Source organism: Mustela lutreola, chromosome 14 (genome assembly GCF_030435805.1).
Source record: "Mustela lutreola isolate mMusLut2 chromosome 14, mMusLut2.pri, whole genome shotgun sequence".
NCBI classification, from domain to species: Eukaryota; Metazoa; Chordata; class Mammalia; order Carnivora; family Mustelidae; genus Mustela; species Mustela lutreola.
The window spans coordinates 6,758,302-6,785,173 of NC_081303.1; the positions used below are offsets into that span (position 1 = coordinate 6,758,302).

Here is a 26,872-nt window from a genome sequence, read left to right on the forward strand (position 1 = left end):
TTTTTTTTTAAATCAAAGTACAGTTAACACACGAGGCTACCCCAGTTTCAGGCGTACAATACAGTGACTCAGCAAGTCCGCGTGTCATGGGTGTGGCTCCACCTGTCCCCATCCGACACCATGATAATTCCACTGACTACAACTCCCCGTATCCCGTTCTTCCCCATGACTTATTAATGGTGTAACCGGAAGTCTGTCTCTTCCACTCCCCTTCGGCCATTCTGCCATCCCTCCTCTGCTCTCTCCTCTGGCAATCATCACCAGTTGGTTCTCTGCATGTATTACTCTGAGTCTCTTTCTGCTTTGTTTCAGGATTCCACATATTAGTGAACTCCTACAGCATTTGTCTTCCTTTGTCTGACTTATGTCACTCCGTGTAATATCCCCGTGGAGGTCCATCCATCTTGCAAATGTGAAGAGGCGCCCAGGTGTAAACTAGTAAACTATTTAACACGAAATATTTAAACACGAAGGTGTAAAATGCTGGTACTGGACAAAACGATTCATTCATCTGTTCACTGGATGATTGCTTATTGAGTGTCCACTATGTGTGAAGCAGAGTTCTTAGCATGGGACCACCAGTACTTTGTAAGATGGTCCTTTTATCTACTCTCAAGCCAAACCAGATTTTTTCTTAGCTTTTGAAAACTCCTCTGTGTTTCAAGTCTCCGTGTCTTTACAGGACTATTCTCTTTGACCGAAATGTCTTACCACTATTTTCAAGACACTCAAGATTCATTTACACAATAGAACTTTCCTTGACCCTCATTTCTGTCCACTGAGTTTAAGCAACCTCCAGTGAAAGTGAAATGTTATCTGTGTAGTCCTGTATGGTGGCACAGATAAGAGAATGTTGCAACTGTTTATCTGAATAAAGTCCTTGAGTACCAAGTGAGGCGTCATATTCATCTTTCTGCATTTGGAAAAAAGCAAGTGTTTGATAATGTGCGATGAAAAAAAATGAGCAAATATAGGTTTTCACTTCATACAGAATACGGGAAGCAGGGTCTGCGGAAAATATAATGTTTGAGCTAGATTTGGATATATGAAAAATACAAAATGTAGTTACTGAAGGCCCATGTCAAAGTTAAAAGGGGGCCAGTAGGCAGCAAGAAATGACTGCATTCTTTCTTCACACCCCGTGCGGGGAATAACAGGACTGGGACACTAATAAGAGCGTTCACAGTGTGTTCAGCACATCTTGAATTCCAGGAGAAAGAACTAAAATTTTTTCCTATAAATCGGGCAGAGGAAGGGAGACATGGAACGTTCTGCTGTGTTTTGTTTTAAACAGAAGAACGACCTTATCAAAACAAGTTCAAGGAATTCGATTGGCAATGCATGCGGGAGTGCCTTGGGCCGGTCAGAGAGAAAGCAGGGAAGCCAGCATTTCCACTGGTTGAGATCCATGATTGAAAGGAAAATTACTGAACCAGTTCCATGTACAAGTGAATTAAAGCAAAATGAGAGTCTTGCTTCAGGACTTTATGACTAGTTAGGCATGGGGGTGGCCAGTGGGAGACCAGGAGGAGAACTCAAGGTTCCCAGGGCAGGATCAGGATGCAACGCGGATGGAAAGAACGGTGAAAATATGAGCAGAATGGGAGAATCATGAAGAGGCCTTGATTTACCCGAAATATTCCTCTACTTAAATTTGGTTTTCAGCATCACTCATTTCAACAAAAAACAGCCAAAAATACATATGAAAATAGTTGTGCATGTATAGTAAGCCTCATCAGGGCTGCATGAATGAAATTTTGTGTGACCTAAAATTCCACTCCCACCTCTCAGAACCTGGCTTCCATCGCGCCTGAGACGCAGCCCATGACTGACATTCACAGCGGCTACATAATTCTTGCTGCTTCCTGCAGAAAAGTTCAAAACTATCTTCAGAATAAACTTGGGGCACCTGGCAGCTGTGTCAGTAGAGCATGCAGCTCTTGATCTTGGGGTGGTGAGTTTGAACCCTATGTTGGGTGTAAAGATTACTTTAAAAAATCTTTCAAAATAAAAATAAAAAAAATAAGATGTGTGTGCATTTTTTAAATGACTTCATGTGTTGAATCACTTGGATTCTTTTACAACGGTTACTTTTACAACTGCCATTACAACTTCATCCCGTGGACGAAGATGGAGTCACCTCGATCCTAAAGCAGCTCTAAGAGAAGGCAGAGAGGGAGACTGCTCACAAGAACACAGATATTTCTCAGTGTTATGTTCAGCCTTATAACCTAACTTATCTTGAACCATTGTCATCCCTATAAAAAATAGGAGGGGGACTCAGTTTTTCAACTAGGTACGTACAGATACTTAACCCCTGCAGAATTCCAGGTACCCAAATCTCACGCACTATTTTCAGGTACCTTGCTCATTTTCCATATTTGAGCATCGACTTGGGGAACATATGTGAGCAGCCGCTGGAAATTTTCCATTCTTTTGAAGAGAGCCAAACACTAGTTCCAAGACTATAATTTTCTCTTAGTGTGAAAAATGATTTAAAAATGCTTTTAGGGAAAGTTTTTTTTTTTTTTTTTTTTTTTTTTTTTTTAAGGTTTCTTCTTTTTTTTTTTCTGAGCAGAAAGAAATACAAAGAAGCTTAATTTGAAACTACATTTAACTCAGGAAACAGGAAACTTTCTTTCCTAGCCTCGATTTGAGCACTTCTGTTATGGTCATGTTCTTAGGGCAGCTCTGAAAGGGATGACTGGACCACTGGCAATATCACTTAGGAGATGTTCTTAGAGCGGTTTTATTGTTGTGTGTCACCCCAGTATCCTTATGGTTTTAACTTAGAACATTATGAATGACTTTATGGTTAAATATATACCCAAATCCACCATATTCGCCTGTCGTGCATGCATGAGAACAGGACCTTAACTCTCAGAGAGAGGCAGACACAGAGAGAGAAAAATGTCAGCATCTGGATGGAACCAGAACACTGAAAGAAAAATGTGGTATCGCAGGCACCTTGAGAATGACAATTCAGATTTAAAAGGGGTGCCTTACAGACAGGAGGGTGTAGGAAAGAAAGGCACATTTCCAGCAACATCCCAGCCTTTGTCTAACGAATAGATGAACAGATTTGTGTAAATGTACACATCCGGAGTATTTTAGACTTCCATCCATCTTTTTTTCTGAGGGCTTTGCAGTAAAATAGAGAATTTTTTGTTGTCTTTTTTGCTTTTTGGTGTTCTTTCTTTTCTTTAAAAAACGGCAATTGGGGAGCTTGGGTGGCTCAGTGGGTTAAAGCCTCTGGCTTCGTCTCAGGTCATGATCCCAGGGTCCTGGGATCGAGCCCTGAATTGGGCTCTCTGCTCAGCAGGGAGCTTGCTTCCTCCTCTCTCTCTGCCTGCCTCTCTGCCTACTTGTGATCTCTGTCTGTCAAATAAATAAACAAAATCTTAAAAAAATGGCAGAAGGGCTCTTGAACAGCTACAACATGAAGTTTGTTGAGAAATGCAATAATATCTTAAAACCCCGAGAAATAAAAGAAAAACCTGTATGACTACAGCTTTTGGGAACTTGAGCCCTGAGCAGTATCTACACTCTTGCTTTGAATTCTTAGAGGTTACTCTTGTAGCTCTCACAGTTACAAAATTACATGCTCCCTCTCCTTAGCAGAAGAAGTAGAGGTTTTATTATGGCGCAGTCCCAGGAATCTGATTTGAACAATGAAAACCAGCCAAACAAACAGGCAAGGGAGTTCCTGGCACACTGCTCAGCGTTGCCCACGTGCTGCATTGTTTCTGACTTCGATGATTTGCTGACGCTATTCCGTCCCGATCCCTTTTCCTTCAGCCGATTCCAACTCAGTCCAGACAGTTCAGGTCACACAGTACCGACTCCAGGAAGCTACTCACCCCACCCTCCCCGCAGGAGGCTGTCATTGCTCTTTGGATCCCAAGCACCCAGCCCAGTGTCTGACATGTAAAAGCAGATTAGTAAGACGTTAAAGAAATGTATGAATTGATAACAAGGTTCCCTCTCCAGACCATTCTTGAAAAAACTTTACAAAAAGATGGTAGGGCGCCTGGGTGGCTCAGTGGGTTAGGCCACTGCCTTCGGCTCAGGTCATGATCTCAGGGTCCTGGGATCGAGTCCCGCATCAGGCTCTCTGCTCAGCAGGGAGCCTGCTTCCTCCTCTCTCTCTCTCTCTGCCTGCCTCTCTGCCTACTTGTGATCTCTCTCAGTCAAATAAATAAATTAAAAAAAAAAAAAAAAGATGGTATCCATCATGCAAAGGATATTTGGCCGGCATAAAATTTTCGTCGCTCACAATCACCTTTCGCGGTGATAATTTTCCCAGGTCAGTGCTAACCCTTTACCACTCCACCCATGATGAAAGCAAAGCAGTGAACGATGTCTAGACCCCAGTATTATTTCTCACCGAAACCTGAGTGCAAAAGGGCTCCCCCACTCTGCTGTGCTGCCAAGAGACACGGCGGAGCCAGACCCTGTGTCCTGAGCCCGCATCACTCCCACGGCAGCTGTGCTCCTCCTACGGGTGAGGACACACTCTCAGCTACAAGTGTCGGCCACAGCCAACCGAACCCTCAACTGCAGGTTCACAAACAGGAAAATACTGTGAAATGTTTGTACCTATGATATCAGAAGACTTTGTAAGCCACCAGAATGGTTATACTTTTGGTGTATATCCTTTACAAAATAATCTCTTTTTGTAAGTTCTGCTAAAGCCATTTGTGAAAACTTTAGCTCTTAATCAGCGGAAGAGGCTGAAATATTCCTGAGGTAAAGGCACTGACCTTTTGAATATTTCTCTTTCAGGAAAATATATAGGCTTTTTTTTTTGCTTGAGGCAGAGCTCCTAGGTTGTTTTTCCGAGCAGATCTTTAATTTTGATCATGACAATTTATCTGGATTTTTAAACTTTTTTTCTTTTAAAGATTTTATTTATTTATTTGACAGAGATCACAAGTAGGCAGAGGCAGGCAGAGAGAGAGGAGGAAGCAGGCTCCCCGCTGAGCAGAGAACCCAGTGCTGGGCTCGATCCCAGGACACTGGGATCATGACCTGAGCCGAAGGCAGAGGCTTTAACCCACTGAGCCACCCAGGCGCCCTCTGGATTTTTAAACTTTGTTGTGTAAGTTCCATAAGCCATAAAAAGATTTCTTCAGACACAAAGCAAGGATTCTGAGGCCCCTTCAAAGCCTAACAAGCTGAGAGGAAAGGCAGCAGAAATGGCAAACAGCAAAGATGACAAGAATCCAAAGACACAAGGACATCGAGATGATCCTAAGGACGGCCGCCCACCCTCTCCCAGAATCAAGAAGATTACTGACCAAACAGAGCAGATTTTTTCCAAAGGGTGTTCTGAGCAACATCCCTTGTCTTGTGTATGAGATGGTGTGGGGACCTGTGCGAAACGCTGTGGAATTAGGCCACGGAAGGGAGAAGTGGTTCCTTGATGTGGCCTTTATTGAGATAAAGAACATTGTGAAAAATCAAGAGAAGGATGAGCTTGCAATGTTCCCTCGGAACGGAGGATATGGGATCCTTCTGAAGAACATTTTTAAAATTTTATATTTTTTTCATTTCACAATTCTTTAGACTCACAAAAGATGCAATAAGTAATAAAAGTGTTAAGTGTGCAAATATAAATTTTGCATTAGGTAATACACTAGAACTTACCAACCATAAATGAGTGATTGATTGATTAATCAATTAATTAAGCTACTAGGCATAAAGAAGAGATTTGAGACCATTCTTGTTCTGAGAACATAAACCCCTTAAAAGTAGACAGAGGCCATGTCTAGCTGTTAATGGTGTCTCTGAGGGACATAAGAGATGGAGAAAACACGTACTGATTGATAAAACTTTCTGTTAGTGCAGTCTCAGCTGCCACAGGAAGTCGGAATAAATTGACATTTCCTGAGTTTTTCCTGCAGAATAGGGTATTTCACATACATTTCCATGAAAAATCTCTACTTCAGATTTCAATAGTAAATTTTCAGAAGTGCAACAAATGAAAATGTCCAGAACCAAAATAGGAATGAACCATCCAAAATGCATATCCAAATACGCCTCTCTCCTAATGGAAGTTTGCAAAGACCTTCTCGGCACCTGGATAGAGTCTGAGGACTTGCATGGCACACAAGGTCCTTCCTGGCTTACCTCCTTTTTCTGCCTCTCAGCCTTAGCTCCTACACTTCCCCCTCCTGGATTTTATAACTTGAAGAGAATCAACCTGAACTTCTTTAACCATACGTAGCCTGATGCTTAATACTCTGGGCTTTTATAGACACTGTATATTCCAGTTGGAACAGCTTCCTCCACTCAAGACAATATCATATCCACTTCCTATGTTGAATACATAGTATCTACACCACTAGGTTGTAAAATCCTCAAGGACTTGAGCACGGTACCCAATAGAGTCTCAAGACCTACAAGTCAGGATTTGAACTGCATTTCTCAAAGACCGAACTCGGAATATAGTGCTCCTTAACACTTTGTAATCTTCCTGTATTTTGAGCTAGTTATTGAGATTCCTTAGCGATCATGGCTACTGAAACAAGCTTTATACTTTCAATGCTATAAAATTAAGAGTCACTTGGTATCTTTGGATGAAGAATGTCTTGTAAAATAATCAAACTTCTAATAAGCTACAGTTAAATTTGAACAGTACCTTTTAAACTAGAAAGCCTCCATTTTGAAAAAAAAGAATAGTTCTATATAGATAAATAGATGTGTCCTGTTGTCAACAATATTTATACTTAAACACGTCTACTTTGCCACATTTGGTCAATGAAGTTAATACATTCAGAGTTGAAAAGTAATTACACTGAGGCCCACACTACATTTTGGCAATTTCATATTTTTTTAATCATTTTAATACTTTAACATTTGCTCTTTTTCTAATTTATTGGAATTATTTACATTGTTATATACATATTTTTCATCCCATTCACATCTGCACTGATCAGGACGTTTTGTATACTTTAAAAATTCTATTCCTAATGCTAGTATATTTCCTCGTATATACCGATTTTAAAGTCGAGCAAGCAAAAGCATGATGCATCATTAAACTTTTTAAGAATAGACCTACGTTCTAGAGAAGTTTAAGGTTCACATGATATTGAACAGAAAGTGCAGAGATTTCCCATACACCTCCTGCTCTCGCACAGGCATAGCCCTTCCTAGGATCAACGCCCCAGCCCTACATTTATTATATTTGATGAACCTGCATCGACCCTTCATTATCACCCAGAGTCCCCAGTTTATATAACTCACTCTCGGTGTTTGACATTCTGTGGGTTTAGATAAATTTATAACAGCACACGTCCACCACCTTGTATCATACCGAATAGCTTTACCACCCCGAAAATCCTCCTCACCGCACCTTCTCCGCTAACCTCCGTCAACTACTGATCTCTTAATTGTCTCCCAGGTTTTGCACTTTTTGGAATGCTATATAGTTGGAATCATGCAATATGTAGACTTTACAGATTGACTTCTACAGTTAGTAATATGCATTTGAATTTCTTTCATGTCTTTTCATGGCTTGATAGCTCATTTCTTTCCTAGCACTGAATATTATTACATTGCTTGAGGGTGCCAAGAAACACAATGGGGAAAAGATAATCTCTTCCATGCTTGGAAAACTAGAGAGTCACATGCAAAAGAATGAAGTTAGACCCCTGTATTATACCATACATGAATATCAACTCAAAATGGCTTAAAGATTTGAATATATGACCTGAAACCATAAAAATCTTTTTAGAAAACACAAGGAAAAGCTTCCTCAACATTAGCCCTGCCAATAATTTTCTGTGTGTGATACCAAAAGCTCAGGCAATGAAAGCAAAAATAAGTAAGTGGAAATAGATCAAAATGAAAACCATCTGAGCAGCAAAGAAAAGAATGAACAAAATGAACACATAATCTATTTCCTGGGAGAAAATATTTACAAACTATATACCTCATCATAAGGGGTTAATATCCAAAATATATAAGACTCATTCATCTCAACAGAAAAAAAAAGTTAACAACTTAACTAAATTATGAGCAAATGACCAGAGCAGATAATTTTTGAAAGAAGACATACAGGTGGTCAGCAAGCATTATGAAAAGGCTCTTGCCGAGAATGGGCTTTCTGCTCAACAGGAAGTCTGCATTTCCCTCTCCTTCTGTGCACTTGTTCTCTCTCTCTCTCTCTCTCTAAATTAATAAAATCTTTAAAAAATAAGAAGAAAAATTTCTCGGTCATCAGAGAAATGCAAATCAGAACCACAATGAGATTATCACCTCACAACTGTTAGGATGGCTGTTATAAAATGAATAAATAAACTATAACAAGGATGTGGAGAAAAGGGAACCCTTCTACACTGCCGATGGGAATGTAAGTTGGTACAGACAAGAGGGAAAACAGCATGGAGATTCCTCAAAAAATTAAAAATAAAACTACCATATGATCCAGCAATCCGTTGTCTGGTTATACACCCAGAGGAAATAAAATCAGTGCTGCAAAGAGAGATGTTCCCTCCCACGTTCACTGCAGCATCACTCACAAGAAGCAAACCACGAAAACAACCCAAGTGTCTACTAATAGAGGAATAAAGAAGAGGTATGATAGGATAGTATTCAGCCTTTAAACAAACAAACAAAAAAAAAAAAAAAGAAAGAAAGAAAAAAGAAAAAAAGAAGGAAATCCTGCTATTTGCAAGACACAGAAGAACGTTATAATAAGTGAAATAAGCCAGACCTAAAGATACGAATAGTGCAAGGCCTCGCTTACACGTGCAAGCTAAAAACGTTGGGACTCAGAAAAGCAGAGAACAGAATGGTAGCTGCTAGGGACTAGAGGCTGGGAGGTGTGAGAACGGAAACAAATTGACCAAAGGGCACGAAGTTTCAGTTATACACTACAGATTCATTCTGGAGAGCTAGTATATAGCATGGCCACTATAGTTAATAGTTCTGTTTTGTATACCTGAAATTTGCTACAAGAGTGTATCTGAAGTGTTCTCACAACATAGAATGTCACCATATGAGGGGACAGATATGTTAACTAGCGTGATTGCAATAATCATTTCACAATGTCTATACATATCAAAAGATCACATTGGGGGCACCTGGGTAGCTCAGTGGGTTAAGCTTCTGCCTTCGGCTCAGGTCATGATCTCAGGGTCCTGGGATCCAGCCCCGCACTGGGCTCTCTGCTCCACAGGGAGCCTGCTTCCCCCTCTCTCTGCCTGCTGCTCTGCCTACTTGTGATCTCTCTCTCTCTCTGTCAAATAAATAAATAAAATCTTAAACAAAAATCACATTGTACACCTTAAATATATACAATTTTTGTTTCACCTCAATAAAGCTTAAGTGGAAGAGTAAATACAAGAACAGGGAAGAGAACTCCCTAATCTTCTCTCTGTCAGGTGAGGACAGAACAAGTGGGCAGTCGGTAGTCTGGAAGATGGCTCTTACCAGAACCCAACCAGGTTGGCACCCCAATCTTGGACTTCCAGTCTCCAGAACTACGAAAAATAAATTTCTGCTGCTATAAGCTATCCAGTTTATGGTGACTAAGCCTGAGCTACCTAAGATGAAGGACAAGTTCCAGGTTTGGCAACTATGACTAAAGTTGCTAAAAGTATCTATGAGCAGATTTTGTGGGGATGTAAGTTTACAATTCCTTTGAGTAAATACAATGGAATGCAATTGCGTGATTGTAGGGTACGTGCATGTTTAGTTTTGTAAGAAATCACCAATCCATTTTCCAAAGTGGCTGTACCATTTTGCATGGTATACAAATGGTATTTTTTCTCTCTCTGTTTCTGCCTTTCTCTCATAGTTAAGGTCTTGCTGTCATACATGCACAGTATGTATGACACTAACCACTAACCACTAACCATTGCACTAACAATGGACTTTTTTTTTTTTTATGTAGGAACCGCCAAAATTTTGGTGTTTAATATTTAACAGCACGACTGACCAAGGTCCAAGATGTGGAGTTACCAAGTTCAAGACACTGGGGGTAGGATCGCACTACAGACTGACTATACAGCACGTGGGAAGAAGAACACACACTTCAGGGGAGAAAACCTGTCTACACACAGCAGTTCCTTCAAAAAGCCGTTCGGTCTTCTCTCGGCTTGTGAAAATGCTGTTCCGGACTTCAGGGGGAATTATTGTTCTGCATTCGGTATTATCACTGCTCTGGATTTTGGCTGTTCTAGTGGGTGTATAGTGGTATCTTGCTTTAATTTACATTTTTTGATGGCATATGATGTGGAATAGCATTTCACATGCTTATTTGCCATTTGTATATCTTCCTTGGTGAAGTATCTGTTAAGGTCTTTGGCTCATTTTTTAATCAGGCTATTTAAGGTTTAAGAGTTCTTTGTATATTTTGGGTAACAGTCCTTTATCAGATGTGTCTTCTGCTACTATTTTTCTTCTAGGCTATGTCTTATCTTCTCATTCTCTTGATACTGTCTTTAACAGAAGTCTTTAATTTTAATAATGTCCAGCTTATCAATAATATCTTCAATGGATCATGGCTTTAGTGTTGTATCTCAAAAGTCCTTGCCATACCAAAGGTCACCTAGGTTTTCTCCTGTGTATCTTCTAGAACTTTTATAGTTTTGCATTTTGCTTTTAAGTTCTGTGATCTATTTTGAGTTAACTTTTCTGAAGGGTAAAAGGTCTGTATCTAGTTATTATTATTGTTATTTTTACTATTATTATCATTTTAGCAGGTGGATATCCAGTTGTCCCAGCACTATTGCTAAGGACTGTCTTTGTCTCATCATACTGCCTTTGCTCCTTTGGCAAGAATCAGCGGACTACATTTACATGGATCTGTTTCTGGGACCTCTGTTCTGTTCCACTGATATATTTGTCTATTCCTTCACCAATACCACAATGCCTTGGTTACTATACCTTTATAGTAAGTCTGGAAGTCAATCGTCCAAATCTGTTCTCCTCTTTCAAAGTTATGTCAGCTATTTTGGATCTTTCACCTCTCTATGTACATTTTAGAATCAGTTTGTTCATAACCATGAACTAATCCACTGGGGTTCTGATTGGGATTCCACTGAATCTATAGATCCAGTTGGGAAGAACTGATACCCCAGCAATACTGAATCTTCCTACCCATGAATGGGGAATCTCCTTTCATTTATTTAGTTCTTTTTTGATTTCTTCCATTAAGTATTCGTTTTCCTCATACGGATATTCTACACACACTGTTTAGATTTATACCTAAGTTTTTCTTAACTAAGCTTCTAATTTCTAGGTATTTATAGATTCACACAGTTTTAAGAAGTAATACAGAGAGATCTCATGTATCCTTTACACAACTTCCACCAAAAGATAACATATTGCAAAACTATATTACAATATCACAACCAGGATTGTGACACCGATACAGAGAAGATACAGAACATCTCCATCGCTACAAGTGTCCCTTGCCATGCTCTTTTATAGTCACACTCAATTGCTATTAACCCCCGGCAACCATGAACCTATTCCCTCTTTCTGCAACTTTGTTATTTTAAGAGTATTTTTAAATGGAATCATACAGTACATAATTTTTCGATGGTGAATTTTTCACTTACTCAGCATGTCACTGGAGATTTGCCCAAGTTGTTGCAAATACCAACAGTTCATTCCTTTTTATTGCTGAGTATTAACACTCTGGTATGAGTGGACCAGTTTAATCATCCACCTGTAGAAGGGCATATTTGTCAGTTTGGGGTATTACGGATAAAGATGCAGAAGCTATACACATTTCTGGGCAGACTTTTGTGTAAATCTTTTTATTTCTCTGGGATAAACACCTGCAACTGCAGGTGTTTTTGTTTGTTTGTTTGTTTGTTTTTGGTAAAGAAATGGCCAAACAATTTTCCATAGTGTCTACTTTCCACAGCTGTTCTGACAATGGCAATAGCTCACTGTCATTTTAATTTGCATCTTCTTGATGGCTAATGATGCCGGCATGTTTTCATATGCCCATTTGATGAAGGTATATCATTTTTGGTCAAAATGTCTCTTTCATGTCTTGGTTTATTTTCTAATTGGATTGGTTGGTTTCTTGAACTGTTGATTTTTCAGAGTTCTTTACATATTCTAGATACTAGAATCTTGGAGATACAGCTTGCAAATATCTGCTTTCATTCTGCTGTTTGTATTTTTATTATTTTTTAATTTTTTGAAGGATTTCCTTATTTACTTTAGAGAGGAGGGGAGGGGCAGAGGGAGAGAATCCTGAAACAGATACCCTGCTGAGCACAGAACCTACCACAGGGCTCCATCCTCTGCCCATGAAACCAAGAGTTGGACGCTTAACCAACAAAGCCACCCAGGTGTCCCTCTTCTCACCCTTTTAACAAGGTCTTCAGCAGAACAAAGTTATTCAATTTTTATGAAATCCAATTTATCAAGTTTTCTTTTATACATAATGTTTTCAGTGTCAAATCTAAGAACTCTGCCACTAGAGACCCCAAAATTTCTTATTTCACTTACTAAATGTTTGTTTCAATTTTTATATATTAAGTCCATGATTTATTTTGTGTTCATGCTTGCATAAATGTTGCATAAGACTTAGGTTGAGGTTCTTCTTCTTTTTAAATTTTTTTTAAGATTTTATTTATTTATTTGACAGACAGATCACAAGTAGGCAGAGAGGCAGGCAGAGAGAGAGGGAGAAGCAGGCTCCCTGCTGAGCAGAGAGCCCGATGTGGGGATCGATCCCAGGACCCTGAGATCATGACCTGAGCCAAAAGCAGAGACTTAACCCACTGAGCCACCCAGACACCCCCCCCTTTTTAATTGGCTTCTGAATGTCTAATTGTTCCATCACCAGTGTTTAAAGGTAGATCTTTCTTCAATTAAATTGCTTTTCTACCTCTGTCAAAAATCCATTGGGCTTATTGGTGTGGGTCTGTTTGTAGGTTCTCTAGTCTCTTTCATTGATCTTTAGGTTTCCCTCCACAAATACCAAACAGTACTGATTATTATAGTTACATGATAAGTCTGGATTATATAATATAAATATGTAATAAAGTTCTCTCACATTATTCTTTTTCAAAAGTGTTCTAGTTATTCTATTTCCTTTGCTCTCCATATAAATTTTAGAATCCTCTTGCCTATATCTGCAAAATAATCCTTGTAGGATTTTGATAGAAATTGCACTAAACTTTTATATCCATTTGAGGAGAACTGATATCTTTACAAGGTTCTGTCTTCAAATCTATGAACATAGTATATCTCTCCATGTATTTATATCTTCTTTTATTTCTTCTTTCAGTATTTTACAGTTTCAGAATACAAATCCTGTACATATTTTATTAGATTCATAAGTAAGTATTTAACTTCTGAGTGCTTGTAAATGGTATTATATTTTTAATTCCAGCATCTACATGGTCTTTGTTAACATACAGAAATACAACTCACTTTTACATATTTAAGGTATATCCTACTAACCTGTTAGATTCAATTTTTGGCTACAGGAGTTTTTGTAAATGCCTTGGGATATTCTATGTAGAAAATTATATTATTTGCAAAATAGGGAAAGTTTTTTTAAAGCAATTTAATCTATTTATTTAACAGAGAGAGAGAGAGAAAGAGAGAGAGCATGCACAAGCAGGGGGAACAGCTGGCAGAACAGGCAGAGGGAGAAGCAGGCTTCCCGCCAAGCAAGGAGCCTGATGTAGGACTCGATCCCAGGACCCTAGGATCATGACCTGAGCTGAAGGCAGCCATTTAACTGACTATGCTACCCAGGCATCCTGGTTTTTTCTTTTTTTATTATTTCCCTTTCTGATGTGTATGTTTTTTATTTCACTTTCTTGTCTTATTGTCCTGTTTAGAACTTATAGCATTATGTTGTAAATCCTTGCCTTATTCCTAATCTTCTGGGTACAGTATTCAGACTTTACCATTATGAAGAATGTAAGCTGTACTTTTGTTTCGTAAATGCTCTTTATCGAGGTGAGGGAATTCTTTTTTCTACTCCCACTTTTAGTTTTTTGCTATAAATGAGTGTTGACATTTGTCTAAAAACCTTACTGTATTGATTGATATAATTTTGTGATTTTTAAGATTATAATGGTGGATTACATTGATTAATTTTTGCATATTTAACCAGTCTGCATGACTGAAATAAACCCAGTGGTCATTGCCTGTAATTATTTTTATACATTGCTAAAATTTTGCTAAGAATTACATCTATATTCATGAAATATTTGTCTGTAGTGTTCTTTTTGTATTTTATTTTCTTTCTCTGGTTTTGGCATCAAGGTGATACTAGCATCTTCCTAAGATTAATGGGGAGGGTTTCCACCTCTTCAGTCTTCTGGAAGAGATTACATAATATCAACATTAATTCTTTCTTAAAATATTTGGTAGAATTCCCCAGCGAAGCCATATGGATCTGCCGATTTCCTTTTTAGAAATTTTTAAATTGTGAATTAAATTTTCTTAATAGTTTTCAAAACTATTACTCAAATTATTTGTTTCATGTTGCCTGAGTTATGATAGTTTGTGTTTTTTTAAGGAATTGATCCATTCTGTGTAAGTTTTCAAATTATATGTGCAGAGTGCTTTGTAGTATTCTTTAAACATTTTTTTTAAATTTTATTTCTTTTTTTTTTTCAATGTTACTAAAGTTCCAAGTTTTTTTCAATTTTCCATTGTTTATGCACCATACCTAGTGCTCCATGCAATAGGTGTCCTCCTCAATATCCACCACCAGGGTCACCCAACCCTACCCTTCTCCCCTCCAAAGCCCTCAATTTGTTTCTCAAGTCCACAGTCTCTCATGGTTTGTCTTTTAACCTTTTGATGTCTGCAGGGTTTGTACTAATTTCCTGGTTCATTCCTGAAAATAGTAATTTGTGCCTTCTCTCTTTTTTCTTTGACAGCTTTACTACAGATTTGTTGAAGTAATCTTTAAACAAACAAAAAACACAGCTCTTTGTTTCATTGATTTCCTTAATTTTTTTCTGTATCCAATTTCATTGATTTACGCACTTATCCTCATTTCTTTCCTTCTACTCGCTTCGGGCTCACTTTACTCTTCTTTTTCTAGATTCTTGAGTGGAGAGTACAAATCACCGATCTGAAACATTTCCTCTTTTATAATGTATATATTTAGGTTATAAATTTCTTTCTCAGTGCTTCATGAGCAATGTCCCACAAATTTTAGCATGTTGTATTTTCATTTTCTTTTGGTTCAACGTATTTTTAAAATTTTCCTTGAGATGTTCGTGTTGACACATTGATTATGCAGAACATGTTTCATTTGAAACTATTCATCGATTTTCCTTTTAGCTTTCTGATTTCTCATTTGCTTCTATTATGGTTGGAGAATAGACTTTGTATAACTTCTATGCTTTTAAGATTATTCTGCTATGTTATTCTGCCCACAATTTGGTCTGTTTTGGTAAATGTTTCATATGAGCCTGGTGAAAGTCTGTGCTTTGCTGTTGTTGGTTGGAATATCCTATAAATGCCAATTATATCAAGTTGACTGATAGTGTTGTTCACGCTATCTACTTCTTTACACGTGGATAAGATTGGATAAGAAAATCCAAGGAGGGTATTCTTCCTGCTTGATCTATCTATTACTGTTAAAAAAGTGGGGGTTGGGGAGAAGGGGGTGGGATTATGGACATTGGGGAGGGTATGTGATTTGGTGAGTGCTGTGAAGTGTGTAAACCTGGTGATTCACAGACCTGGGGATAAAAATATATGTATATAAAAAATATATGTTTATAAAAAATAAAAAATTAAAAAAAAAAGTGTCAAAGCTTTCATTTGTCATAGTGGAGTTGTTTAATTTTTCATTCAGTTCTATCCATGTTGTCTCACTTATCTTAAACACTCATGTTTGATTAAACTCTTTATTCAATACCCCTCCTTACCTCTTTACTTTTCCTTGTGGTGAAGTCTGTTGTGTGAAATTATTATACTTACTCCAGGTTTCTTCACTTAAACACTGCATGATATCTTTCTCCTACTTCTAATTTTCAACCTGCCTGTATTATTACCTTTTTGGGGTCTCCCTCCCACTCTTGGACCTGCCTCAAAGCAAAGCATTTAAGAATCTACTCACTTGATCTTTAAAGAAAATTCATTTAGCACTCCTCCAGGCAACATGAAAATAAGATAAGAAAAACATTATTTCTATTCAGAAGAGGTCTACTTCTTAGTAAGAGGAAATAAAGGAGTAGGAAGTTGGACCATTCTGACCCTAAGCCTTTATTCCAATTCAGAGCTGGAAACCCTGAAGAAGTCATATAACTTGTAGAGCTCTATTACACATTTGCAGTCTCTACCTTTCTTATTGGTACTGAGTAATTCATTTATTTGTTCATGCATACGTACTATGTAATAATGGGAACACTGACACCCTGGAAAGAAAAGGTAAAATGAATATGATGGTAACTCACAAAGAGCTAACCGAACTGTAATTGAGGCAAGGGAACTGATGGTATGTCACAATGTGGCAAAAGTTGTGGTGGATCTAAGAACAGCCCTCTGCAGAGCAAGTACATGGGGTCAAGTACACGGGTCCCTAACATGGATTGAGAGAGAAGGAGGAGAGGAAATACCAAGGTTGGCTCCCACCCCCTTCTTTATGGAGCTGTTCCAATCTTGCTCTGCTGGTTCAAATTTCTCTATGAAGTTGCTCAAAAATGAAAGCAAAATATGGAAGTTTAAGGTAACTAAAGCGTATAGCCCTATTTTTACTAAGGTATAATTTATACACACTGATGTTAAGTATAAAATCCGGTAAATTCTGACAAGTGTACAAACCAGCTCAATTAAGTACAGGACATTAGCATCATCATACTAACTTAAATACCCATATGGTTGCTTCCAGTCAAGATGGCCCCATGCACTGGCAGAGAACACCAGGATTCTCATTTCTAGCACCATATTCCCCGAACTTTACAAAACAAAATGTCACGGTATGTACTTGATTGTGTCTGGCTTCTTTTTGCTCAATAAACAATTTTTGATAGTCATTGTATTATTGTATGCACCAGTGCTCCTTCTAAGTGCTGAGTTGTTTCCGTTGAATGAATATATTACAGTTTGTTTATAGACCTTCGTGCTATTTCTGGTTTGTGGTCATTGTAAATAAAACTGCTGTAAACATTCATGAGCATGTCTTAATGGGGACATACGTTTTCATTTTCTTTTCTTTTTTTTTATTTCTATGAATACCTTCCGTCAGCTTTTGACAAAACAGAGAACGTAGTATTTCTGAGCCCTAAAAGTCCAAAGGTGGGAATGAAAATGCCAGTAGTATGAGTGGGTCAAAGAAATCTCAGTCTGATACTCAAGTGGCCTGAATTATAATGTCCCATTGCCTCTCACTTCTATTAAAATATGGAGCTTAACAAATATTAACTCCATCAATTTACTGCGTTCAGGATGAATATGTCTGTTTTTAATTCTGCCCTCTCTTCTTTTCTCCCCTTTTTTTGAGGAAGAGGCTTCTACTTTCCCGTCCAAGGCAACCCCCTCCTTGTCTTCTTATTTTCCATCTCCCCAAGAACTTTACTGTACTTTGCCCTCAGGTCTTTTCCATATTTAAAAAAAACAAAACTTCAAAGACAACAGTACGGCCCTCGCACTCCAGCAAGTGAGAAGATATTGCACAAACAATTCTACAATTAAATATATAACGAAAGTGACAAATGTTGTGAATGCAAAGTAAAGGGAACAAGGAAAGATGAAAACAAAGAATCCCGATTTACTCTGCAAGCTTGGGAGGCTTCTCCGAGCACCTGATAGAAAGTGTTGCACTGTGGCGGGGTGGCGGGGGGGTTAGACTGCAGCCACGGAAGGCCCTGCAACAGAGAGGGCAGAATCAGAATGAAAGTCCAAGGGATGCAATGTAGGCAGGAAGGGAAACAAAATCTTTTTTTGAGATGGAAAGAAAAAGTACGACTAGAAAGTGAAGGTATTTTAAAAAGTGGAAATTGGTATGTGGATGCCTCAACTTTGCCTCTGCACTGGGAAGCGTAACAGTTACTTGAGGCAGCTGTGGGGAACACTTGGAATTGGAAGAAAGACGGAAGAACGAAAGCGCCTGTATGAGAAGACAAGCAGGAGAGGCTGCGGGGGCAGCAGCAGTGCAGGGTCTGCTGAGACGCTTGGCCGGGGCAGGGGGGGAGCACGGGATCCGGGCTCTGGACGGCCTCCCTATCCCCTCATCAGTAGCCCCTTCATTCTCCCCTCTGCATCACCCCGCCAACCCCATCACTCCCCATCACCTCCCACTGTGCCAACCCCCAATACTCCTCACCACCCTCCACCCTGCCAACCCCCATCACTCCCCATCACCCCCACCCTGCCAGGCCCCTGTCAATCTCCATCACCCCAACCTGCCACCCTTCCCATTACTCCATCACCCCCAACCCTGCCAACCTGCCAACCCTGTATCATTCCCCCTCCCCATCCCCCCATTACTCCCCCCAACCCAGACACAGACACACACACACACACACACACACACACACACACACACAGCTCTCAGTTGTGCAGGCACAAATGCTCAGAGGCAGCAGGGGGTTTTCAAGGTGTAAGGGGCGCAAGGAAAAGCCCTGGAAGTCGGTCGTTGGTTGAGGGACCGAGGGAAACTGCTATAAGAGGAAATTCAAAAATTTTGAAGTGATGGGGCACCTGGGTGGCTCAGTGGGTTAAAGCCTCTGCCTTCAGCTCAGGTCATGATCCCAGGGTCCTGGGATCGAGCCCCGCATCCGGCTCTTTGCTCAGCAGGGAGCCTGCTTCCTCCTCTCTCTGCCTGCCTCTCTGCCTACTTATGATCTCTCTCTATTAAATAAATAAAGTCTTTTAAAAATATTTTTGAAGTGATAATAAAGTTAGGAAAATCCTGTCGTTCTTCCGGGCCCATAGCAAACACATAGATAGGTGATGTATGAGCAAATGTCAACCTTCACTGTACACACTGGCGAAGAATACGGCATCCTTCAGGAAAGACGGAGTTTCTGTTAAGGCCAGGGATCTACAAGACTTTTCTATAAAGAGACGGAACTTGAAAGCAAGATTCAGTAACTGACATAAAACCCTAGTTTGTCTCCTCTTGAATGATGGAAAGTTTTACCGAAGCCAGCACGGTGTGCGTGAATCAGCCTGTTAACATCATGTTCTGAAATGCAGATTCTGACTCAGTGAATCTAGGTTGGGCCTGAGACTCTGCATTTCTAACAAGTTCCCAGGTGGGGCTCTGCTGCAGCCCTTGAACAGCAAGGGTCTGGACCACCGGAGGAGTGTCAGTCGGTGCTGAGTGACATAATGGCGTTTCCGTGTTGGATTATCTAGGAAGAGAAGGTGCCAGACTTGAGGAAGAGCAAAAGGAACACAGCAGGTCCTCTGGGTCTCTACGGTATAGCAGCTGCCTGATCGAATTCCAAGACTGCTAGACAGCTTGGGAGATTACACTTCCGATCGGAGGTGCCATCCCCAGAGGCCTCCCATTGTCACTGAGTTAAGAACAACGGGCAGCGTTAGCCAGTCCTCCAGGGGTGGACTGACGTATGACAGTAGACCCAGAAATGGGTCGTGCACCTCTGGGTCGCCGTTCTAACAGAGTAGGCATGCTGGAAGGCGCCCTGTACACGGCGGGAAGCACAGCCGGCAGCAGGGCACAGGACGGAAGGTCGAAGGACTGGGTCACAGTAGAGCCCCAAACTGCAGAGTTCAGTAAATGGGACGGGCTGGAACTGTGCCCCCCCCTCCATGGCCCCTGAGTTCCCATGTTGGAGTCCTAATCCCCAGTACCTCAGAGTGTGACCTGAGGTATTTAAAGAGGTAATTAAAGTTAAGTCCGGTCATTAGGGTGGGCCCCAGCAACCAGTGGAAATGAGGGTCTACTCGGAGGAAAACCATGTGGAGATAAGGGGAAGGCGCCCACTGATAAGTCAGAGAGGCCCCGCTGAAGCAAACCCTGCGGATGCTCTGATCTCCGATACCTGGTTTCCAGAACCCCAAAACAACACACTCCTGTTGTCAAAGGCGGCTAGTCCGGTACCCTGTAATGGCAGCCCAAGCAACCAACAGAGTAGATGCGAAGGCACCTGGGTCAGGCCTCGCGTGATGGTGTGGGAGGTGTGCTGTGGCTGTCCGGCCCTGAGGCAGTTACCCACTGGTGTGCGATGCATCTCTGACCACATGCTTGTTGGAGAGCCAGAGCACTGGGGATCCTCTAGAGACTCCCACTGGCAACAAAATACAAACATTTCCATGGACGTACGTGTTTAAGGTAAAAAAATGGGCAACTTAACCTTTTGTGTCTCTAATCTAAACACACCAGGAGAAAGCCCCAAATGGATTAAGAGCCCTGCTTCATAATGATCTCTCTGTGACAAGTCCAACACCTAGAACAGAACCACTGCTGACAATCTGTAAGAAGCCAAGAGAGAACTGCGTTTTAGAATCTTCTGTTCTCTGTTCTCTCCTCCTTCCTAGAAGAGGAGACCCAAAGGCAGAAATTACATTGAAACCCATGGAGCAAGAGCTTAACTTGATTCCAGAAATGCACCCCCACTCTGGTTAACGTTCATAAGACTGGCCCCTTTGTGGCTGCGTGACTTTAAGTCAATGTCCTTCTTTAGGCGAAGGTCAATCTCCTGCTGATCCTATCAGTGGATCCCGCCGGGGTGTCTCAGCCCCTGGGATGCTGTAACAGGGAAAAGTGAGCAGACTGTTTCCCCAGGAGGAGTGGGGAGTTCCACCACATCTAGATCCTATTATCTCCCTTCCCACATCGGACTCCCCTCTCTTCATGTGGCCCCAAGGCCTAGAAAATCTGTATAATGAGACAGTTTCCATAAATTGTACAAGCAACAAACAGATTGTTTTGGCTCTAACCAGAACTCTATGTGTTTAACTAAGATGGAGCACATGACTCTAGTGATATGAAAGTAAAGTTTGTGTGGTCTGAAGCAGAGAAAAGCCTATAGAAGAGTATGTCCCTGGGAGAGTTAATTTTTTGGGTTAGTCTGAGTAACAGGAAAGGATCTTTCCCCCGAGTCTTGGATTGCAACATTCAGCAGACAGTACAGCTGACTGGAATAAAAGGGCAGAACCCATCATTCCAGAATAGCTCAGACAGGTTTGTGGGTCCAAAGGCAGAAAGTTGCATGTGCCCCTGCTTAGTTCCAGGCCAGGGGCCAGCCTCGTGGAACAGCTGACCGCAAAGTGGAACAGCCTCTGCGGTAAACCACAGCCCCTGGCCCGTCTGCTCCTGAACAATCTGGGCGAGGCAAAAGACAGGCAGAAAGTTTTTGAGAACTCTGGGTGTTAGGCATGGAGGCCAGATGAGAATTAAGAATTCTGTTGCTTATTGGGGTTCTGGCCAGTGTGGGATAAGGTAACTGTCGATGAGGGTGGCCAATTAAATCACCAGCAGTGTGGTGGGGTTGGGGGGAAGGGTGTGCCTTACAGGGATCATACCCACACCGTAGACCGAAGGCTGCACCCACGCTGGGAACGGTGGGTGTGGCCAGGCTGGAGGGCGGCACCCACAGACACGGGAGGACAAGAGAGCTCAGGAAGATCAGTGAGAGCCTGAGGCGCAAACAAGAAGAAGCCTGCGAGAGGTTCAAGACCCCTGTGCAAAGGCATGACGGCATGTAACCTAATGGTGCAGCCGGAACACTAAGGGATGTAGGTACTGTCTCTATTGTTCTGTTTTAGAGTCACGACTTCTTAAATCTATTAACAAGGGTCATTGCTGTTTGTTCTGCAAGAATGGGGAGAGGCTCATTTATTGGGCTAGATCAGAATGTCACCTAAGAAAAGGAAAACAAAAAAGGGAAATGGACTTGGAAAGAGCCTTTACCCAAAATGACAGTAAGTCTCCCAGGGAAGTGACAGTATAAACAGGAAGTGATTCAGTTTTATATAATGGGCAAGATTAAGCCACAGTCCCTGTCTTTCACTCTCTGTCTTCCTGACCCTTTGTCTATGAATAGATATAAGGTTCATGAGGAAGTTCAGGTCCGTTTTACAGAAATAAAAAGATGTATACTGTGCTCGACGTCCTTATGTTGGGGTGAATTTTAAAAGCTGGACTCGGTATCTGAAAGGGAAGTTTCTTTCCATGTCGTAGCTCAGAAGGCTTGCCTACAGCCTTCTCCCTGCGGGTGAGAAAACCCAGCTCGATAACGAGCCGCTTCATCGGCAGAGCTCTCCCACGCAGAGTCAAGGGAAATGACCCCAACAACGAATTTAAGAAGCCGTTACCTTAAAATGGAACCACATCCAGTTCCTTAGTGTCACACTGCATGACTAAAATGTCTCTGCCGTATCGTATTCGTAAAAGACATCTTGGCAGAAGGGGACAAAGTAAGGCCATGTCGTTTCTGAGGCCATGAGAACTTTCTGCCCGAAAACGTAACTAACCTTGTGAAATCCAACTCTCAGTGAAATTCCAAGGACTGGTAGCTACTAAGAGGTCGTCCCTCTCCAATAAACCTCATTGGCACTAAGAAACAGGGCACTAACTCACAGGGCGCTAACCTGAGGAATGATGCTGATGGTTTACTCCGGATAAAACACTTTAAGACCCTGTTTTTATAAAGGGCTTAGCTGTCAAATATCACATCCACACCCTGCATTTTCTCCTTCTTTTTGTCATGAAATAATTTCTCCTTTCTTTCACAGTTCTTTGTATTCTACATTTATTTAAAATGAAGTCTTAAAAAGCAAAAGCTAGGCAGTGCTACAGCACCTAACAGAGAAAATCAGAATTACTTCCTTCTGTGTCTGTTCTCTGTTTGCGCCCACCCCTCCGTGTACAGGGCGTGAATCTGGCAGTCGGTCAGGCAGCACTGTCGGGATAGTATGTATGTTTAGTTATCGGATTAGCCTTTCATGCAATGCTAAATAAAGATCAACCTTCAAACATTAATGGGTCGTGCAGCACTTATCAATTTTAAATCCACTGGAGAAATGAACTCTTTATTATCTGTCTAGAGGTAGCAAGAAAATTAAACTTTTCAGGTTCCCTACAGTCATTCTGGCGGTGACCCAACAGAAATTCCTGGCTAACCTCGTAAGTATACAGTCAGTTCCTACACAGAAAACCTGCTCAACTCACTTGTACATTCATTTTTTTTTTAAATTTTATTTATTTATTTATTTATTTGTCAGAGAGAGAGAGAGAGAACACACATAAGAGTAGGCAGAGAGTCAGGCAGAGAGAGAAGCAGGCTTCCTGCTGAGCAAGGAGCCTGATGCGGGGCTCAATTCCAGTTCCCTGGGATCATGACCTGAGCTGAAGGCAGCGGCTTAACTAGCTGAGCCACCCAGGCATTCCTATTTGCATATTCATTAAGATTCTTTGAACATATACTATGTTCCAGGAAGTACCATGACACTAAGATCCCTACAGTCATATGAAGGAAGAATAAAGACAGCATGAACGTTTTCATATGAGTGGTAGAAATAACTGTGGAACTCTTGGGAGAAACAAATTCTTCCTGCCTCTGGTGATGAGAAAGGGCATTTCACGTGGCCTTGATGGGTGACGAGGTTTTCAGCAGATGGAGATGAAACCAGAGCATGGAGAAAAGCAGGTTCCACAGGTGCACTAGAGGCAAAAATTTTTAATGGAAATGCTGCATAGTTCAATTTGGATGGGATATAGTGTGAGATAAAACTAAAAAAGCTGCCAGATTTCAGAAGACTCCTTCATTCTTCTGTATGTTTTTTTAAGGTTTTATTTCAGGAAATCTCTACACCCAGTGTGGGGCTCGAATTTAAAACCTTGAGATCAAGAGTCACATGCTATACCCACTGAGGCAGCCCTCTCCTGTATGTTTTTATTTTTTAAGGTTTTATTTATTTATTTGACAAAGACCACAAAAAGGCAGAGAGGCAGGAAGAGGGAGAGGAGGAAGCAGGCTCCCTGCTGAGCAGAAAGCCCAATGCAGGGCTCCATCCCAAGACCCAGGGACCACTACCCAAGCCAAAGGCTGAGGCTTTAACCCACTGAGCCACCCAGGTGCCCCGCTCCTGTATGTTTCTAATCACTGAATAGTGAGTTGAAAATTTCTCCCATGTTCTTAATTCATGATTAAAATCCCTCTAAATACAAACATCCACAGTTTCAAAAGCTTTGCATGTTTCATCTCCAAGCCCTTGCAGAAAGTCCAAGCCATCTTTTGGAAGCTGAGGGAAAGCCACAACTTTCAATGATACATTTTCATTTTACTTGAAATTTTAAGTTTCATTATGGTCATCTCCTAGTCCCATTGTTCTGCTACAGCTTAGAAGACAAAATAAACTGCAAGAATCATTCAATAAGGCTTCCCATTCTGGGGATGCCTGGATGGCTCAGTGGGTTAAAGCCTCTGCCTTTGGCTCAGGTCATGATCCCAGGGTCCTGGGGTCGAGCCCCACGTCAGGCTCTCTGCTCCACGGGGAGCCTGCTTCCTCCTTTCTCTCTCTCTGCCTGCCTCTCTGCCCACTTGTGATTTCTATCTGTCAAATAAATAAAATCTTTAAAAAAAAAAAAACACTTCCCATTCTGAGTTAAGATTTTCACCAATTTTTCTTGGTTGCTAAAGAGATAAACTGTATTCAATTTGCCTAATATTGTCTCTCACAATTAAAAAATCTAATAATAGGGCACTAACCCATTGACATTTAAGGCCTGATTTCACAGAGATACTTAGAACCAAAGCATCTGCTTTGAGCTAAATTTGCTTCCCAAAAGGTTAAGCCTTGTAAATTGTGGATTAAACGATTGATCTTATACTGATTGACAATACTGAAAAATGTCAACCTCCATTTTTTTTCATGTCAGTTTCCTCAAAAATTTGGTCGACCACTATTAACTGAATTTATTTAAATAAATTAATTTAATTAAAGAAATGACATTAAATATTTGGGATAATTCCATTTAGATGTTTCATCTTTTTTTTTTTTAATTATTTATTTGAGAGAGAGAAGGAGAGAGCAAGCAAGAGGGCACAAGTAGGGGCAGGGGCGGAGGGAGAAGCAATCTCCCTGCTGAGCAGGGAGTCAGACAAGGGGCTCCATCCCAGGACCCTGGGACCACGACCTAAGCAGAAGGCAGACCCTTACCAACGGAGCCACCCAGGCGCCCCCAGATACTTCATCTTTTTAAGAACAAATATTTTCTTTCTTTCCAGTGATTAACACTAAGATAATAACTGTTACTAGAATTGAGTCTGATCAGAATAAGACATTGGGTTGTTCTCATTCTCCATTTCAGTTATCTCTTCAAGTTGAAAAATGACATCCAGATGGCCAACAGACACATGAAACAGTGCTCCCCATCACTCGGCATCAGGGAAATACAAATCAAAACCACAATGAGATATCACCTCACACCAGTCAGAATGGCTAAAATTAACAAGTCAGGAAATGACAGATGCTGGCGAGGATGTGGAGAAAGGGGAACCGTCCTACACTGTTGGTGGGAATGCAAGCTGGGGCAGCCACTCTGGAAAACAGCATGGAGGTTCCTCAAAAATTTGAAAATAGAGCTACCTTATGACACAGCAATCACACTACTGGGTATTTACCCTAAATATACAAATATAGTGATCCGAAGGGGCACGTGTACCTGAATGTTTATAGCAGCAATGTCCGCAATAGCCAAACTATGGGAAGAACCTAGATGTCCATCAACAGATGAATGGATCAAGAAGATGTGGTATATATACACAATGGAATACTATGCAGCCACCAAAAGAAATGAAATCTTGCCATTTTCGATGACGTGGATGAAACTAGAGGGTATTATGCTTAGCGAAATAAGTCAATTGGAGAAAGACAACTATCATATGATCTCCCTGATATGAGGGAGTGAAGATGCAACATGGGGGCTTAAGTGGGTAGGAGAAGAATAAATGAAACAAGATGGGATTGGGAGGGAGACAAACCATAAGTGACTCTTAATCTCACAAAACAAACTGAGGGTTGCTGGGGGGAGGGGGTTGGGAGAGGGGGGTGAAGTTATGGACATTGGGGAGGGTGTGTGCTACGGTGAGTGCTATGAAGTGTGTAAACCTGACAATTCACAGACCTGTACCCCTTGGGATAAAAATACATTCTATGTTTATCAAATAAATAAATAAATAAATAATTTAAAAATGACCAAGTTCTGTCTTGTACTATAGATAGAATACTCCCATATAGATAAAATCACAGAATTTTAAGACCGCTATGTGATTTAGTCATGCTGTTTGCTCAGTCCACAAGGGGGTCTGAATTTATTATTTCATTTATAAGGTCACCAGAAGAGTGTTCATCTAAAAATTATTAAACAGAAATTAGGCAGAACTAACTCAGAGGACTATGGAGGAGGTCACATGTCGGGTATTGGACAGGATGGGATACGGCGCGTTCGCGGAACGAGCATGCGTTGGTGCCGATGTCTCACCAGAGCAGGCTTAAATTCCTCAACAAAAATGTTATGTGAAAACTCATAACACGAAAATGAGTACAGAGAAGGAAATTAAGTCTGGAAAGATTAAGTGACTTTGTAATGCATACCAATTTAGGGAGAGAATCCAGACTAGAAGGATCTCTTTCTCTTTGGGGCTATGCAGTATTTTTCTGAGTCTTTATGGGTTTTTTAAAGACAACATGTTGTTGGATCTAATTTTTTAAAATCTAATCAGACAATCTCTGTCTGTGCCTGCATTTTCATACTATTCACATTTAAAGTGTTTGTTTGTATATTTGGGTTAAAACCTACCATCCTGGTACCTATTTTCCTCTCAGTGCTCTTATTCTTTGTTTCTCTTCCCTTTCACTGGTTTCTCTTCATTTAATTGAGCATTTTATACGATTCTATGTTATCCCCTCTCGTGGTGTACATAACGGATGCCTATTTTTCATT

General features: G+C 40.8%; 1 protein-coding gene across 5 annotated transcripts in view; it reads right to left on the bottom strand.

The window, feature by feature from the left end:
• Positions 1-26,872, bottom strand: part of RGS7 (regulator of G protein signaling 7) — a 501,886-nt gene that overhangs the window by 179,531 nt on the left and 295,483 nt on the right. The window lies entirely within an intron of this gene.